Genomic DNA, 19,330 nt, shown 5'->3' on the forward strand with positions numbered 1-19,330 from the left:
TCTGAATTATGGCTACTCAATATGGCTCCATATATGGTCAAATTTCCCAAATTTCTCTTTAACTTACTCAAGGTCTCCTCATTTGATCCGATCCTTACCCCTTTTATTTCTAAGTTGATTAGATAATCATATAATGTCTTCCCAAGATTTTGACCAAACCAGCTCAACCCGGCCTGAGTAGTCATTTCATTCTTAAACCATAATAAGCCAAAGATAAAACTTAGATGGGTAGTTATCATTGTTGAAGCTTTTAAGCAAATTTATGAGCTGGATGATATACCAACACAATATTATTATATAACCAGAAATTCAAGTTCCAACTCACCACATACAATTATACAAATACCTGAAATGGTTTGTGCAATAGAGTCTCCGAATATAATGGTCTCCCATTTTCATTGCAGTAGCCTTTCTGGCTGAAAATCCTTCCATGCATCAAAACAGTCCTCTAGAATTCCTCACTCCAGTCACTGAGAGTTCAGCCTCTGAATATCTACCATTTGGTAGAGATCACCTCACCGTTGCTTTGACAATGGGAGGTTTGTCCTGAATGTTTTAATCACAGAATTAGGATAAAAGAATACTATAAAGCACTGTAAAAACATTTCCGCAAGTAACGGGGAAAACAGTCTGTTACGTAGGAGCATTACCTCCTGAGCTCAATTAGTGAACAATCAATCTCTGCTATGATTATAGCCTCCTAGTGTTCGGTGGTTGCCAGGACTTCTCCAAACTGCCACAGTTTTGTAAGTACTTATTTGATAAGATTACTTACCAGCCTAAAGAGCTTCACCAAATTCATATATAGGTGTGTTGAGTGCTCAGCCCAGAGATAAGATTAGGATTAACATTAATAATTCAATTTGGGGTAGGTGATTGGATTAGGAGAAATAATTCAAGGGTAGTTATCTTTTAAGTATGGTGATTATTTTATCTAGATAGTGTTTGTTAGTAGGATTAATTTTAATCTCATTTTATTTGGAAGTCTATTTATGAACTCGTTTGAGATCAATGAAGTATGGATAAATTTTATTAACACGTTCCTTGTTGTGAGGCTCAGGTTCTCTCTGAAGAACCTACCCCAAATAAACCCATTACGTGCTTTCATCTTAATGTCAAGAAGATTCCCCAAATGAGATCATGCTTTCTGAAGAAGAAGCTCAATCTCTTACTGCTTGTTCTCTTCATAGTCGTTATCAGTTAGTTCCCACAGTTTCCTTTTGACGGTGTACACTTTCTGTACAATAAAACCAAGGTGTTCTGTGCGACTTGGTAGTTGCTTGTATATGGGAACAAAATGCACAACACACTTGTGCATTTCAAACTCGGCACATCATCCAATGAAAACTATAAAATAGCTCTTTTCTATTAATTGATTGCCAGTTTCCACCGGGGTTTATGAAATACCCGCGGACCCGCCCCAACCCGCATGCCCCGCCCCTAAAATTTTCGGCTTTAGTTGATTTTTTGCGGGTACGGGTCCAAAAATGATATAACAGTGCGGGGCGAGGTGGGTTGCGGGTTGGGGTTTTTAAAAATCCTGGGGACCCACCCCACCCCGCACCCGCACCACACAATTAAAAAAACAAAAAACAAAAAACCCTAGCAGTGTCGCACCCCCCCCCCCCCCCCTTTTCTTCACATTTTCCTTTCTTTTCTTCCTAAACCCTAGCGCTGCACCCCGCACACCTTCGCCTCTTCTTCTTCTTCTTCACGATTTCCTGCGTGCTGCGTCTGCTCCAATGGAATTATAGAAGTTGATAGGCCTTCCCGAGTCACCGGTTTTGTGGGGACGTCATGAAGCTCCATATCAGGGTTGACGAGGAGACCAAGAATGGCGGGAAGATCGTTGACGCTCGCTTCAAGAGGCCTCACCGAGTCACCGATCTTGAGGTTAGTGACCTCTCATCCCTTTTTTGTGATTTGTTTGAATCTGGCTTTTGTGATTTGTTTGTGATTTTTTTGTTTGAATTTGATTTTGTTTGAATCTAATTTTCTTGTTTGATTCCTGAGAAAAGCTGGCTTTGGTTTGGTTTTTCATACTTCTAGATCTAGGTATTAAACCTGCATATCCCCGCACAACCCACACCTCCCGCCCCGCATCACCCCACACTGCACGAGTTCTCTCCATTTTATGTGGTTTCCGGGTACAATTTTCGTAATCCGTAGGGGTGCGGGGCGGTACCAAAAAGGGGCATCCCTCCACCCCCCCCCCCCCCCCGCGCCCGCCCGCCCGCCCGCCCGCCCGACCGATGCTCGGCCCTAGCTTCCACCATCTTGTCGCTTTGCCTCTTCAGGCATTTAAAACCACTACAAGTTACTATCCTGCTCTCCGATTTGGTCTAGGCAATATCCTTAATTATTGCCACGTAACGTTTTTCTTTGAAATTTTCAGGAGCTCCCCAACCCCCCACCCCCAACCCATAACAGTGGCAATTGAGCTCAAATGCATCATCGTGGCACCTCCAACCTCTCCCTCTCCCGAATAACCTTGCCAGCTTGCCAATCGGCTTGGCGTTCTCTCTCGGTGGCTCTTCTACATCAATTTCATTTTTGTCCTTCACTGCTTCATTCCCACAAGTCTCTGCCACTGCATCTTCGTCGACTCCTCTTCCTCCGCTACGGGTTTCAGGCACTTCAGACACTTGTCACGGCTGACTCTCCGTCGGCTTCTCTTCCGTCTCCGCAAGCTACATATGTTTTGGCCGTAGTTGGATCTCCATCAACGCCTCTGTTTCCTCCACGAGCTCCGTGCTCGTTTGGCGCAATCCACATCGCACCCAGATCTGTGTAGGTGGCCGGTGCGGAGCAGGTCGCAGTGCATAGGTCCTCTTTGAAAGCAACTTGGGTTGCTCCCATTGTTCAGCAGATGGCAGGTGCGGTGCAAATCGCAGCTCATGGGTCCTCTTCAACACACGGTACGTCGTCTCACGCAGCCCACTCATCTCCAGTGATCTACGAACACTAGTCTGCTTCCCACTCGGTGTTGCACCGTGGTGAAAAGGCGAACGGTTCTGTGCAGATGGAGCCCCTGGGTTGACAACACACGACTACGTACAGTCACGGGCAGACAACCTCGTACAGTTCCGCTCCGTTGCGAACAGTGACGCACTGGGATGATCCCTTCGCATCTAGGTCTCCCTTTTGACCTCTCTGTTTCCCGCATATTCCCCTTCCTTGAAGAACAGATTGCTGCAAAGGTGGCCCTTTTCAATCAGCGCATCGCAATTGGAGCAAAACCCATGGTTGTGTTGGTCCTGCAGTTTAGTGGAGCTATGGCGATAGATGGTTATTCGGGGGTGACACCGATGGTGGCTGCTGAGAAGACAGCATCGGACGGGATGTTTAAGGGTGATGGTGCAGGGGACGCAGCGGCTGAATAAAGAGTTGAAGTGATTCGTACACATGTGCGAGAACCATCGTTGAAGTCAGCATGCTTTGCTTGGTGGCTTGAACATCTGTTCTTAGAGGGTCCTTCAAAGCCATTTACAAAACAATTTATCTGATTCTTGATTGACAGTCGACCCACGTGGCTACGCAACTTCTCAAACTGATTCTGGTAGTTACGCACAAACGCTATTTGTTTGAGCCTTGTCAAAATGCTGAATTGGTCTTCAAATTGTTGGACAAACGATCCTTCGTCAGCTTACATACATCCCGTTGCCCTTTCAACAAACATACTATATCGATGGGGGCATTGACAGCAAGGATCATTTACTGGTCCAACAAGAGTGGAGTGGCCCCAAGCCACATAACCAGCTCTAGCATCTCGGGCAGGTGATCAGGTTGCCACATATAACTGTGATTTAAAATTTTCAACAAAATAAACACGCATGAGACACTCCTCATCAGTTTGTAAAAAATAAAAATAAAAAGACAAGCTCGCAATCAATTTTGATGTCTCCCAAGAGATTACTGGTCATTTGATTACATGTGAAGCAGCAAGGCTTTCTAGACTCAAAAGAAATGCTAAATCATGTTTATTGGCCAAACATCAGCTGTGAAGTTTATGAATAAGCTAGGTAATAGTCACCAAACTTCCTCTGTAAACCTGCCAACTATGACCAAATTTAGAATAGAAATGCATGAAAGACATCATTACAGAATCTGTTCCAAAGAATACTCCAAGAACTCCAGTCCTAGCTATATATGGTGTGGGCACCCTAATCTGCTAGTATTGTCCAGCATATCGATAGGTATGCTTTCTATTAAAAAAGAAATTGTATTATCTTTGTTAATACCATCATTAAAAACATTCTTGATTCTCTTATATGTTGAGATCAATCTATTAAAAATAAGAATATAGCGACTGAAAAATATCAATAAAGTGGGCATGGAATCATTCTAAAAGATGCGAACTTCAGAGACGGGGACTGAGAAAACAACAAACCTTCTCTGTCCAAATGCCACAAGACTTGCCATATACAACAAGAAAAGTGGATTTCGTTAGCATACCTGATTGGCAGCAGCCCTACACATGAGTAAAAGAATGATTACAATTATCATGTAAAGATAAAGATAGCATAAATTACACTTCTATACAGAAACTTACCGGTAATCATTGAATAAACTCACAGGATAGCATGTAAAGCTAAAAGATAGCATAAATTACACTTCTATACATGAACTTAAAGGAAATCACTAAATAACCAAGGGGGGGAACGGATAAAGGGGGGGGATAAGAGCCTCAAGATATCAAACTATCACATTGATTTACAATAGTAGAGAACTTTTCGAGGGATACAAGTTTGTGCAATAAGTGAAATTTATCACTAACTTGCCCTCTGCAATAACTCCCAATGCAATGGTCCAGTTGTCATGTTAAATGCCCCAGGATAGCATAGCAAGTGAGCACCTGATGTCAAAAACGTGTTTCTATCAATGCACCTTAATATCAATTTTAGAATGGTAAGAAATGTCGTGAAATTTCGTACCAGAGACTATTGATCAGTGCAAAACAGTATTTGCTATCACAAATCACAACCTAAAGGGATATACTAATGAACAGAAGAGAAATAAGGATAGCAGAACCCAAACAGAGTAACATAAAATGATTAAATTCAACGTTTTGTATCAGCTTAAGTTTTTAGAATAATCGGTAATTCATCAGGGTTTCAGTTCTTGAGTTTGAATACAATTTATCCTATTTTAATTGGACTTTGTTAATTGGGCGAGAGTTTAGGCCCACCAGTGAAGAAAAAGTATTAGGATGGTAATTAAATTATTAAATTTTCTCTGCCCTATCATTAGTCCAAGTATCAAAGAGTTGTTGAACCCGTACTTGCCACAACAACATTGGCATCTACTGTGGGTACGTCTCGAACAGTACCTTCCTATGCTTAGCTTTCAGCTTTCCAATCAGTACCAAAGACGCAACAAGTATTATACACTCGATCCCCAGAACGTTCTGGTATAGAGCCACCAACTATTGTGATTTTCAGAAGACGAGAAACTTCAAACAGCATGGCTGTCGAAGGAGATGAATCACCGCCTGCATCAATGTCCTCAGCATAGACTGGGAAGCAATCATTCGAATACGGGCTATTCCATATTTCCTGATATTCAAAAATCCAGTCACAATTTCAAATTTCTAATCTCAGGGAATATCTTGCTTCTTGCTAAATGCTATTGTTAGGGAAAATATTGGCCTCCTCGGGTACTAGGCCCAACCCGAACTCTAGGCCCATTGGGTCCACCCGACCAGGTCAAAATGGTTCAAGAAAATGTAATCTATCCAAGCCCGTCAAGATCATTAGGGCCCAACCGGTTCAACCGACCCGGCTACCCGGGTCCGAGTACCTAGTGACATCTACGCCGCGTATATCTAGGGATTACCCGGGATCTAAGGAGCACGACGCACGATACAAAGCTAGATCGTGTGCCCGAAGCTTCTCAATGACATGTCACCCATAAAGGATTGTGCGCCCGAGATAGGCGGTCGTGCAACCCGAAATATCCGTACACACGAGGCCACGTCTTCTTCAACTACCGATCCCCGCATATACCGGGAGCTACCTTAACTGCTCCTCCATCTCTATAAATATTAGAGTCCCTTCAGATGTTGAGGTACACTTTTAATCTCCTTAACATTACTTTGATCATTTACACTCAAACAATACACTTACTTAAGCATTGGAGCGGGATTGTCGACACCCCCCGATGCAGCTTTTGCTTGCAGGTTTTGAGGAAGGAGCACATCGGTGAATTACTGATCGACACGTCACCTACCGGAATACTTTATCAACAGTTTGGCACTGTCTGTGGGAACTGACTTGTGTCGTTTTTCTACTAAAAATCAGCTATGGTGAACACTAGATCAGACGCGAACAGCATGCCCCAGGATGACCGAAATGCCCGGGAGGAAGGAAACTCAAACGATCCCCAACTCACTCGCTTGAATAAAAGAATGGAACATATGGCTAAAAGTATTGAGGATTTGGCTACTATGAATGCCATCCTCCAGGCTCGGGTCCCTGAACTTCATCGGACAATCACAAATCCAGAAAATCGAGAGGCTCACGATAATCACATCGGTGAATGACGAGAGGAAGAAAGACACGAAGGCAGCCGGGTTGAAGGGTCTGGGGAAAGAAATGACCATGAGGAAGATATCCCTGGGAATCTTCCCCCTCCTCAAACCGAGGCTGAACAGGCCGTGCAAGGGATGATCTTTCGGTTGGAACAAAGATGCAACATTCTCACCGCAGCTATCCAGCGAAACGACAAGGGAAAAGCTTCCCTAGTCGAAAATCTTTTACAGAAGACTACCTCTCCATTCACTGAGGATGTGGCCAACAATCGTCTTCCCGAGAAATTCAAAATCCCTGAGATCCCATTTTACACAGGCCTTGAAGATCCCCATGGAGCATCTGGATAATTTCCGTGCCCACATGGACCTCCACCGAACACCCGAGATGGTAGCCCGCCAAGCCTTCCCTCTTACCCTCTCGGGCAATGCCCGCGATTGGTTCAGGAAACTTCTGCCAAACTCCATTCGTCACTTCGATGACCTCGGAAGGATGTTCCTAATGCATTTCATGGCCGAGAGAGTCAGAAGGAAGCCGTCCAGATCCTTGATGTCATTGCACCAGGGACCCGAGGAGTCCCTTAAAGACTTCTTCATGAGATTTAACCAGGCATGGCTCGAAGCTAAGACAGTAACCGACGATTTCATATACGAAGCCCTTTTCTAGGAAATCCGAAAAGATGGGGCTTTCATGGCCGATATAGCCTGAAAGCCTCATCAGAATCTAGACGGCTTCATGAGTAAGGCCGAGAAGTACATCAACCAGGAGGAAACACTCCGAGCCCTATTGGGATCCGAGCAGGCTCACCCGTCCACCTCCGAGCGTCAGAAGAAGAAAAAGGATCCTCGAAAAAAAGAACATAGGCGTGTTCCGGAAGGAGAGGAGGCTAGACCAAAGCGAGATCAGGAGTCGCTCCGAGATCACAATTAGACTCCCCTCAACTCTCCCATCACGGATGTTCTCCTAGAGATAAAGCGAGACCCTATGTACTGAAAACCTAGAGGCCAGTACTTGTGAACCCAAATTCACCATATGCAGACCAGTATTGTGCTTTCCACGATACCACCGGGCACCGCACCGAAGCTTGCATTTCCTTGAGAATCCTGATAGAATTCTTCATAGAGAATGGGAAGCTTGTCTGATTCTTTGTAAATCAAAGGATTCTACCGGACCCAGGGCACGGCAACCGCCCCCGGGAAGATCACAATCGGTTTCACCAGAATCAAAACAATCCTCGGAATGACCGAGAAAGAGATCGGGAAAGGGCCAGGGAACCAGAACGCAGGCCAGATCCTCGGGTTGCATGAGAAAGAAGCAGGAGCCAAGCCCGACAGCACCACAGGAAAACCTTCCAGAAATACACACAATTGATGGGGGTATCGGAGGAGGAGGAGAGTCGAGCTCGGCTCGGAAGGAATATGCAAGGCAAATGAAGGACTTCGAAGTATACTCAATGCAGAAACCTCCAAAGTCCGGAAACGCGAGGCCTAGGTGATCGGGTTCTCGGACGATGACTATGCATAGGTATCTCTTCCATATACCGATGCTTTGGTTTTAAGCTTAGCCATTGCCAACCACTAGATACATCGCATCCTGATAGACACTGGAAGCTCAGTTGACATCCTTTATAGGTCAGTTTTTGAGCTCATGAAGATTGATCGAAGAAAAGTGGTCCCGACTAGGCATTTGCTAGTGGGATTCACAGGAGAACAGGTGCTCCCACTTGGGTCGATCGAGCTCCGGGTCATGGCAGGTGTATACCCGAGGCAAAGGACAATAATGGTCCGATTCCTAATAATAGATCGACCTTCGGCTTACAACGCCATCCTCGGAAGAACGGCTCTCAATGATCTCAATGCTGTAACCTTAACCCCCCACCTGAGCATGAAATTTCCCACCGAGGAAGGGGTCGGCGTTGAAAAGGGAAATCAATGGATGGCTCGAGAATACTACAACACAAGCTTGAAAAAGCTCCCTGAAGTTATGGGTCTCGGAGAGAAGACCAAAGACGACGAAAAATAGCAATCACAGTTGGGGGAGCTGGTCGAGGAATTGGAAGACTTCGAGCTTGGCGACTCAAAGAAAAAGATCTGGGTAGGCTCGCAGCTTTCCCCTGAAATGAAAGCGGCCTTGGTAGCATTCCCGAGACGAAATGAAGACGTTTTTGCATGGAGCCATGATGATATGCCAGAGATACCTCCTTCCGTGATAGTCCACAAGCTAAGGGTCGACTCGAGCCACCGACTGGTCAAGCAACGAAGACGAAGTTTTGCTCTTGAAACGAATCAGGCTGTAGCCGAGGAGGTGCATAAACTCCTACAAGTCGGGTTTAACCGAGAAGCGGATTACCCCGAGTGGCTGGCCAATGTGGTTTTAGTTAAAAAAAAAACACCGAAAAGTGGAGAATGTGCGTCGATTTCACCGACCTCAACAAAGCATGTCCCAAGGATAGCTTCCCCTTGCCCCGGATCGATTTACTGGTAGATTCTACATCCGGGCATGAACTCTTCACGTTCATGGATGCCTTCTCGGGTTACAACCAAATACACATGGACGAAATCAACCAAGAAAAAACATCATTCATCACCGACCGAGGTCTATATTGCTACAAGATGATGCCATTCGGTCTAAAGAATGCTGGGGCCACATACGAGGTTAGTCAACAAAATGTTCCGAGGTCAGATCGGACGAAACATAGAAGTTTATGTTGATGACATGCTCTTCAAGAGCATCCGAGCCACCGGCCATATAGTAGACTTGAGGGAGACTTTTCAGACACTAAGGAATCACAAGATGAAGCTCAATCTAGCCAAATGCGCTTTCCGTGTCTCTTCCAGGAAATTCTTAGGATTTATGGTCTCGCAGAGGGGAATCGAGGCAAATCCCGAGAAAGTGAGTGCTGTCTTAGGCATGCAATCGCCTCAGACCACCGAGCAACTGCAGTAGCTTACCAGGAGAATAACGGCCTTAAACCGGTTCATCTCCCAGTCCACAGATAAATGTCTCCCGTTTTTCAAGATTTTGAAAAAAGCATTCGAATGGAATAGCGAGTGTGAGGAAGCCTTCGAGAAGTTAAAAGAATATTTGACCAATCCGGCACTCCTGAGCCGCCCGGATGAAGGGGAAATACTCTATCTCTACCTAGCAGTATCTCCCTCGGCTGTCAGCTTAGCTTTGGTTCGGGAGGACTCAGGTATCCAAAAACTGGTGTATTTTACCAGTAAAGAAATCCATGGAGCCGAGGAGAGGTATCCCCAGATTGAAAAATTGGCCTTTGCCTTAATTGTCTTGGCACGGAGACTAAGGCCATACTTTCAAGCACATGCCATACGAGTGTTAACCGAGTATCCAATGAAGAAGATATTGCAAAAACCAAACCTCTCTGGCAGGTTGTTGAACTGGTTGGTAGAACTGGGGCAATTCGACATAGAATTCCATCCCCGAACTTCCATCAAGGGCCAAGTCCTAGCTGACTTCCATTTGGAATTCGGCAATACACCCGAGAGCGAAGAACTGCCCAAGAAAGAGACCTGGGTAGCTTATGTAGATGGTTCCTCAGCTAACCGGAAAAGCGGAGTCGGTGTCACTCTTGCATGACCGAATAGAAAAAATTTCCAATATACAATCAAGTTGGACTTTGTTACCACCAACAATGAAGCGAAGTATGAGGCCGTGTTGGCCGGGCTCTCTATAGCCCGAGAGATGGGAGCAAAAAACTTAGAAATCAAAAGTGATTCTCAGGTGGTAGTAAGCCATGTGCAGGGACTTTCCGAGGCTCAAGGTCAAAAAATGATCCAATATCTCAATAAGGTACGTGAACATCAATCTAACTTTGAGAGGACCGCTATGACAAAAATTCCTCAGGAGGACAATGTATAGGCTGATGCCCTCTCCAAAATGGGCTCTGGAACCGAGCCCATCATCAAAACATCTGCCTACGAGGTGGTGGTGCAAACCGAACCTTCAATCTTCCCGAAGTTAGATATGATGGAAGTCGAAGAAAGATCAACCAATCCCGAGTGGGCTGCAGATGTTGTTCAGTACCTCCGGAACGGATCCTTACCTGACGACAAGCTGTTGTCTCGTAAGGTAAAAATACACTCAGCCCGGTACGTGCTTATTGGAGGAGTACTTTACCGAAAAGGATATACCGAGCCACTTCTCAAGTGTCTCAAGAACTCGGAGGCGGAATACGTGCTCAAGGAAATACACGAAGGGGTCTACGGGAACCATTCATGCTCTCGGATGCTGGCACACAAGGCAATGAGAGCCGGGTATCATTGGCCAACAATGAACAAGGACTCGGTCAGGCTAGTTCAACAATGCGACAACTGTCAAAGATTTGCTTATGTGATGAAGAACCCCCCTGAAAAATTTAGCCCGATCACCTCGCCCTAGCCATTTGCGAAATGGGGGGTTGACATAGTCGGACCCATGCCACCGGGAAAAGGAAAGTGGAAATTCCTTCTTGTCGCAGTAGACTATTTCACCAAGTGGGCCAAAGCCAAGGCATTGGCCACCATTACAACCGACAATGTAACAAAATTCCTTTGGAGCTCGGTCATATGTCAATTCGATATCCCGCATGCCTTTGTTACTGACAACGGAAAGCAATTTGACTGCGGACTGTTTCGCAAATGGTGCATCGAACTTCATATTCGAAATTATTATTCCACTCTGATTCACCCACCGACAAATGGGTAAGTGGAGGCCACAAACAAAAAACTTCTCAAAACACTGAAGAAGAAGCTCGGTAGGGAGAAGGGAGCTTGGGCCGAGTATGTCCCCGAGGTACAATGGGCCTATCGTACCACAACACGTACTCCAACTAGTGCTACTCCATTCTCTTTAACATATGGAACCGAGGCGGTTATCTTGGCAGAAGTCGGATCACCAAGCTTCTGGGTTTCACATTACAATCCAGAACTCAATGACGAAGGAATAAAGCTCAATCTGGACTTGTTACAAGAAAGAAGAGATGAAGCACAGGTCACATGGGCAGCATACCAGGACCGAGCCGCCCGTTACTTCAATAAAACAGTGAACCCATGGAAGTTCCAACTCAGAGATTGGGTCTTGAGAAAAGTAAGCCCGATTACTAAAGAACCAACCAAAGGAAAACTCGGAGTTCAATGAGAAGGTCCCTACAAAGAAATACGATGTCATGAAAAAGGGGCATATCATCTGATCGATACAACCAGCAAGGAACTACCGAGAGCATGGAACGCCGAGCATCTGAAGAAGTACTTTATGTGAATCACCTGTAATTGAATATGCTTTCAGTACATTCAATTTGCTTAGAAATTTGCACATCGTTCTATCCGTATTATTGACTCGGTTCAAATCAAAGTGTTGTTACTCGGAACACACACACCAGTCATGTCCCTTGGTAATGACTCAGACAAATCCAAAATTTGTCCAAGTCATTTGGGGGTGACTCGGTTCAAATCAAACCAGATCAAATCAAAGTGTTGTTACTCGGAACACGTACAGGTCATGTTCCTCGGTAATGGCTCAGACAAATCCCCAAATTTGTCTAAGTCATTGGGGGGTGACTCAGTTCACATCAAACCAGATCAAATCAAACCAGCTCAAATCAAAGTGTTGTTCCCCTCGGTTTGAAACACAACCGACTCGGAACACACACATCGGTCATGTCCCTTGGTAATGACTCAGACAAATCCAAAGTTTGTCCAAGTCATTGGGGGGGGGGACTCTGTTCAAATCAAACCAGACCAAATCAAAGTGTTGTTACTCGGAACACGCACCGGTCATGTTCCTCGGTAATGACTCAGACAAATCCAAAATTTGTCCAAGTCATTGGGGGGTGACTCAGTTCAAATCAAACCAAATCAAATCAAAGTGTTCTTCCCCTCGGTTTGAAACACAACCGACTCGGAACACACACACAAGTCATGTCCCTCGGTAATGACTCAGACAAATCCCCAAATTTGTCTAAGTCATTGGGGGGTGACTCAGTTCAAATCAAACCAGATCAAATCAAAGTGTTGTTCCCCTCGGTTTGAAACACAACTGACTCGGAACACACGCACAGGTCATGTTCCTCGGTAATGGCTCAGACAAATCCCCAAATTTGTCTAAGTCATTGGGGGGTGACTCGGATCACATCAAACCAGATCAAATCAACTGCAATCAAGCATTGAACCTGGAAGTCATTTGGGGGTAGCTCGGTAGCGCAAGCAGCAATTCAACACATTCAAATTAAGCAATAATTTTAATTGCAAAATAGTAATTCTAGTTACAAGCTAACTCGGTTGTAAAACTTAAAATCTAAGTTCAAAATACAATCGGGTTTAAAAAAAAAATAATAAGTTTGGGCTCCCGACCGAGTCCACTTTGTCACTAGCCTCAACCTCCTCGGTTTCTTCATTCTCGGGAGTATAGTCCTAAACAGAAAGCCCGGATGTCAAGTCATCTCGATAAGGATTTGGAGCATCTTCGGTCCAGTCTTCCATATCCAGGAAAAACTCCACTCCCAAAGTCTGAAGCTCATCGCTGGCAGTCTCCGGCATCTTGATGAGATCAGGAGTCACGGTCTCCGGATTGACCTCAAAAACTTCCGAGTGGAGAAGTATAGTTCTCAAGCTCTCGAATCCCCAGTTTGATCCCCGGCCCCAGCTGAGGCCTCGGAGCTACGGGACCAAAGCAAGTTGCTTCTTCAAGCGCTTGGACTTAGACTTGTAATGGTGGCTTTTCTTCTGAAGCTTCTTGTATCGAGCATGAGCCTCCTTTTGCTTCTCGGTGAGGGCTAGCTTGTCGCCTACCAGCGAGTCCTTCTCCAACTCCATCTCGACTACCCGGGCAGTCAGAGCGGCCTTGCCTCCGTTAGCCTTAGTCAGGTTGGTCAACACCCGATCGAGGGTCTTCTCACTTCCAAGAGCCTGGGCACAAGCCTCCTCCGCCTGTTTCTGAGCTAAAACCAGATCTTTGTCTCGAGCCTCAATGGTCTAATCTCGGATCTGAATGTCCTTCTTTAAGGCCTCGATCTCAGACTCCAAATCATCGGCCCGGGACACCTTAAATTCCAGCTCCTGAATTCAGAACTGCATCTCGGTAACCTTGGCTTTCAGAGATGGTTGAATCGCGGTATCTCCCTGGTGGTTTCTCCACAAGGCAACCGACCTTATTATACCCTACAAAAAAAAAGAGGGTAAGAAGAAAAATAATGTGTATAAGAGATTATTTTTAACTTACGAAACTTACTTGAAGCTGGGCATGAAGTATCGCCTCCACGAGTTCTCCCGAGGAACCAGTCCCGGCCACAAACGAAGACTCCTCTGGGAGTATCTCCATCAGAGTATCCAAGGGACAAGCCAATAAACCCTCCCTTAGGGAGCCTATTAATGCTCCTGGTCGGGAGGTACTAGCTTCCCCGCAACCCGGCAAAGTGTTTCGAGTCTCGGGCTGGTTTTTCTCAAGCCTCTCGGCTCCCGGGGAATCTATCAACGCAGCTGGATCTAAGCCTTAACGGTTCCAACAAATCTGCGGCCTCAGTTTCTAGGTGATCCTTGGTTTCCATCACCATGCGGTCCTCGGTCCCCAAGCCATCCTCGAGTCTAAGGGACGTTTCAGGCTCCGCTGGTGGTTGGTCTCCGAGTACCAAACCAGCACCAGACTCTAAGCGAGCCACGGTCTCTGGAATTGGGGATCGATCCGAGGGCTTCCCAGTAATTGGCGCGGCTAAAGTGGTGGAGTCCGGAAGGGAGGGCTTTGTCGGGATCTCTTGTGTAACCATCACGGTTGCAATACAATGCGCGGACAACCAAAGAGAAGCTCAGCTTCACTGGCCCGAGTAAGCGTGTACTCTCGAGGATCCGAGGCGAAGCAAGTCATCTTCGGTGACCCTTGCAATTTCTCCTTCCCTTTGTGCTTGGCCTCACTCCGATTCAGGGGAACCCCCTTCACCGATTCTTCAGGTTCGTCTTCGATTTCGATCACATCGGAGCCGGGTGCAGGGGTAATTCCAGTCGGGCGATCCCCTGGTGAAGCAATTGGAGCCTTCTTCTTGGACGCTTCCGTTGTCGAGGCAGAAGCAGTCGGGGTCTCCTTTCCAGAAGCTCCAATTGTCCTGCTCTCGGGTTCGGTTACTTTGGCAAGGACGCCTGGGATACGGTCACTCTGAGGCATAGCCATCACTCTTGGGATAGTGGTCGACTTGCCGACCTTTTTCGATTTGGGAGCGTCTGTTTTCAGCTTAACGCTCCTCTTTGGCCCGGGAGCAACCCCTGGGGCCTTGACTCGAGGGGTAGCAGCTGCTTCGCTCCCGAATTTCCTCACCATTGTTTTCCCCTTCCGGTCATACCAAACCTTGCCAGTGGGAATTCGGTATTTGAGAACCCTCCACATGTTCTCGTCTGTGACAATGTTATCGTAGTCGATCTTCAACACGTTTGTCGGGGTCTAAAAGAAGGTCAACATGGTAGCAACCCTCCTCCTCCCGGTTGCATTAAGGGCCAGGGCCTCCCTCCAATCGATTTGAAGGGGTCTCCACTCCCGGGGCATCCTCTGATCCTCTGCCACTGGTGCAGCCGACTCCCATTCACCCGAGGACCTAAAAAATTCGGATCTCCACCCCCGGTTGTTTGAGTAATTTGGAGAAAGGAAGATGAAGCTTGGGTTTGTTCGGACAGTGAACTCCACTACACCTACCCTTTTATAGTTCACCCAGTACACATTGAAGAACTCCGGGATTGTCATTCGGGCCTCCAGCACCGTGCGCCACAGAATGAAAGATACGAAGAAGTATCTCCACGCGTTCGGCGCAATCTAACTCGAGGCGACTTTGAGATACAACACTAGCTCCCGAGCAATGTCCGGAAAAGGAAATCGAAGCTCAACCAGTAGCATCCGCTCATGAATAATAAAGTCGCCACCATGAATCTCCTGGGTAGTCGGATTCTAAAAGTGAAGGAGTACTGAGGGAAGAATGTTGTAGTTGTTCCTGAGACGAAACTCGTCTCGAACACGAATCTTAGAAGCCCCTCGGCGGTTGAGAGGCACAAGGGGCCGGGGAGCCTCCTCTCCCTGAGCCGGATCGTCATCTTGATTGGCTACATCATCCTCCTTGGACAGAACTTCCTTTTTTTCAAGCTCCAGAACGTCGACCACTTGAAATTCTTCCGCGTTGAACATTTTGTAAGAAAGAAAAGGAGGATGTGTGGAAAAGTCTTAAAGGAGATAGAGAGAAAGAAGTTCAAAAGTTCGAGAAAAGTCGAGAATGAGAAAGGCTGAATGCAGAAGGATGGGTATTTATACTAGGAGGTGATCCAGGTTAGTCGGTCTCCCGTAACCGGGAGCTAAAAGGACACGCCCAGTTTTCGTCCTTCTAAACCGGCAGCCGAAAGGTCTCTAGTTTCGTACTTGACAGCCGCAATACACCTCAAAAGCCGAACAGGTGTCGAGTCGCATTAAATGTACCTATCGCCTACGTCAGCAAACCTCAAAACCTGGGATCTTAAAAGTAAAATTTGAATTTCGAATTTGAAGAAGTGCGGGAAACTTCTGAAAAAGTGCGGGATCTTCTAAAAAAAAAGGTGACATCCGGAAACCCTCGGGTTGACACTCTTCAGGTAGAGCAATGACAGACCAATGAAACCTCCCCGATGTGATGCATCCAACCCATTTTGAAACCTGGAACAAGTTAAGATTGGTTGATTGTCCCTAAATTCCCTTGCGCATAAAAATTTACATAAGAAAATTGGGGGGTAGCTGCTAGGGAAAATACTGGCCTCCTCGGGTACCAGGCCCAACCTGAACTCCAGGCCCATTGGGTCCACCCGACCAGGTCAAAACGGTTCAAGAAAAAGTAATCTATCCAAGCCCGTCAAGATCATTAGGGCCCAACTGGTTCAACCGACCCGACTACTCGACTCGGGTACCTAGTGACATCTACGCCGCGTATATCTCTGGATTACCTGGGATCTAAGGGGCACGACGCACAATACAAAGCTAGATCGTGTGCCCAAAGCTTCTCGAATGACATGTCACCCATAAAGGATCGTGTGCCCGAGATAGGCGGTCGTGCAACCCAAAATATCCGTAATCATGAGGCCACGTCTTCTTCAACTACAGATCCCCGCATATACCGGGAGCTACCTTAACTGCTCCTCAATCTCTATAAATAATCAGGGTCCATTCAGATGTTAAGGTACACTTTTGATCTCCTTAACATTACTTTGATCATTTACACTCAAACAGTACACTTACTTAAGCATCGGAGTGGGATTGCCGGCACCCCTCGACGCAGCTTTTGCTTGTAGGTTTTGAGGAAGGAGCACATCGGCAAATTACTAATCGACACGTCACCTACCGGAATACTGTATCAACAGTTATGTATGTTCAAATAAGATTTTGTCAGCTTCTTTCATGTCAATAAAAATAAAATAAGATTAGAAAAATCTGAATTTTCAAAATCTGGGCGTGTACTCACGGGCAAAAGAACAAGCTGGGCGCCCTTTGAAGTGGACTCCTCGATCGCCTTGCGAGCGTGCGCGATATTCCGCTCCTTATCAGGCGTCACCGAAATTTGGCACAGCTCGATCTTGAACTAAAATCGCAGGGCACCAGAAAACACACTTGAAGTTTTCGTTTTGTCGAAAAGGAAACAGAAATTAAGGATAAATGAGAGAAAGAGCCTTGCCTTGGTGACGAGGGGAGTGGGCAAGGAAACGGCAGGCGGGGCACTGGCATGTTCCGGTTTGTAAGAGGCGGCCATTATCGGAGCAAAGCCGGTGTGGATCTTGGTGAAATTGGTGGAATTAGCGCGGTGTTTGGGGTAGAGGGAAATAAGAGGGCTGGAGAAGAATTTAGAGTGGAAAATAGAGCAAGAGAGAAGATGAGGGGGAGTGGTGGAGACTCAAAGATTTGGAGCTGAGCAAGGATGATAATGCTGCTTTCATTTCATTCTCTTCCGGCCAGGGTGTTTGGGATTGCGATTTTATAGACAATAAGTGCAATTTTAAATCAAATTGCAGAACATAAATCGTTTGGAACTGCATTTTCAAAAATTGCTATTTGAAAACGCAAAAAAAAATCTGCTTTTTCAAATCGCAGGTAATATAGTACTTTTTTTAAAACGCATAATTTTAAAAGCTAATTTGCGATTTTAAAGGTAAAAATACAATTTTACCATTTTAAAATTAATTTTTTAAATCGCACATTTTAAAATTATTATTTTAAATCGTATTTTTTTGAAATCGCAAATGCAAACGGACCTCATACTGGCATACACTTAGAAGTTGGAGTTGGTCCACCCAATTGCCAAGTGAAGTGTAGTTTTAGCCACAGCCTGCAACATAGAAACATTTAAGAAATTATGGCAATCATGAAGGAGTGATCGTTAACTATGTTTTTTTCTTCTGTTTTTCATCTTTTAATATCGAGTGGAAATCCATGCCATAGGAAACTTACGTTACATACATCACATATACATAATACAGAGTAGAAAACATTAGTAACAATTTTTCAAAATTCAATTCCTTCTTCAATAAACATAAATAATACGAAGAGAAGACATATCTTGATACTTTTACCCAAACAAAATAGTTTGTTGTTAAAACAGATTCCGGTTTGGTTGCTTGTCGATCTGCAAGAGCCTTTAACCTGTAAAAAAGGAAATTGCGTTGGGCGAACCCGACAACTCCACTCCAATGCTTAAATCAATATTATCTCAAGTGTATATATTTTTGGAATCACAGAGAGCAATCTCCCTTCATACCTGCGTATTAGTGAGGGTATTTATAGGTGGAGTGGTGAGAGTAATCCCTTTTTCTCTATTGGGCCACGTGTCGGGCTTGGAGCATTTGTAGACAATCCGGATCGTGGGATCGCGGTACATGGGCCACGATGATCGTAGGTCGATCTTTAACAAACTCTGGATCATGGGGTATCTTCCGTGATGATCGAAGGGTCGGTTAAATAACTGACTTTGGATCATGGGGTGCATGCCACAATAATCGGGGAGTCGGTGTTTTATCGACTCTGGATGAGGTGGAATCGATAGAAAATCATTATAGATCCATTGGGCCTTACTTTTGAAGGGCCCAATGGATCTGATTCCTATGACTTGCTGCTGGGCTCCGTTGATAAGAAGCTCAGCCCATTTGGTAGATTGGGATAATTTCCCGACAATTACCCCCCAGAGATCAATAGCTTCCGAGTCAAATTCTGGTTACGCTGGTTCACTAGAGATACTTCGTAAATTTGAAACATGTCTAACCGTTCTTTTGGAGAATATCGAAAAATTTGAAATCAAATGTTCTTGGAAGCAGAAGCGTTCGAAATGACGTTATTTTGGTCATGATGAGCTTTGAGGTGATGTTGTCAGGTCGGTTCGACTTCTGATACAGCGCTGTCAAGTCGGTTCGACTTTCGATACGGCGCGTGCGGTTACGCCCGGTTATTTCGGTCTTGATATTCATCTCACGTGTGAAGATGCACGTGTGACTTGTCTTTTTAGGCAAGCTATCAATTTGACAGTTATCGTCCCTTCGACTTGGCGCATTTAACGTGCGTCTTTTCGGTATCCGAAGGAAGGCCTACATAAACCCCTCTTCGCATTTCACTTTTTACTTTCACTTTTCACTCTCTCGAATCCCTTCACACTCTCTGATCTTTCTGGCAATTTCTTTCATTTTCCGGCAAATACTCACCTTTTCTGGTTATTTTTCTTGATTTCACCGAGCCCCTTCAAGTACTTTACCGACTTCCTTTGAGAACTTTCATCGACTTCCTTCAAAGACTTTCAATGGCATCCGGTTCCGATTCAGACGGCGGTCATGTTG

The 19,330-nt window shown here is 45.5% G+C and overlaps 1 pseudogene; it reads right to left on the bottom strand.

The window, feature by feature from the left end:
• Positions 1-467: 467 nt before the first annotated feature.
• LOC133856729 (omega-amidase, chloroplastic-like) lies at positions 468-18,758 on the bottom strand (annotated as a pseudogene).
• Between the last annotated feature and the right edge of the window lie 572 nt (positions 18,759-19,330).

The sequence above is a fragment of the Alnus glutinosa genome, chromosome 14 (genome assembly GCF_958979055.1).
Source record: "Alnus glutinosa chromosome 14, dhAlnGlut1.1, whole genome shotgun sequence".
NCBI lineage: Eukaryota > Viridiplantae > Streptophyta > Magnoliopsida > Fagales > Betulaceae > Alnus > Alnus glutinosa.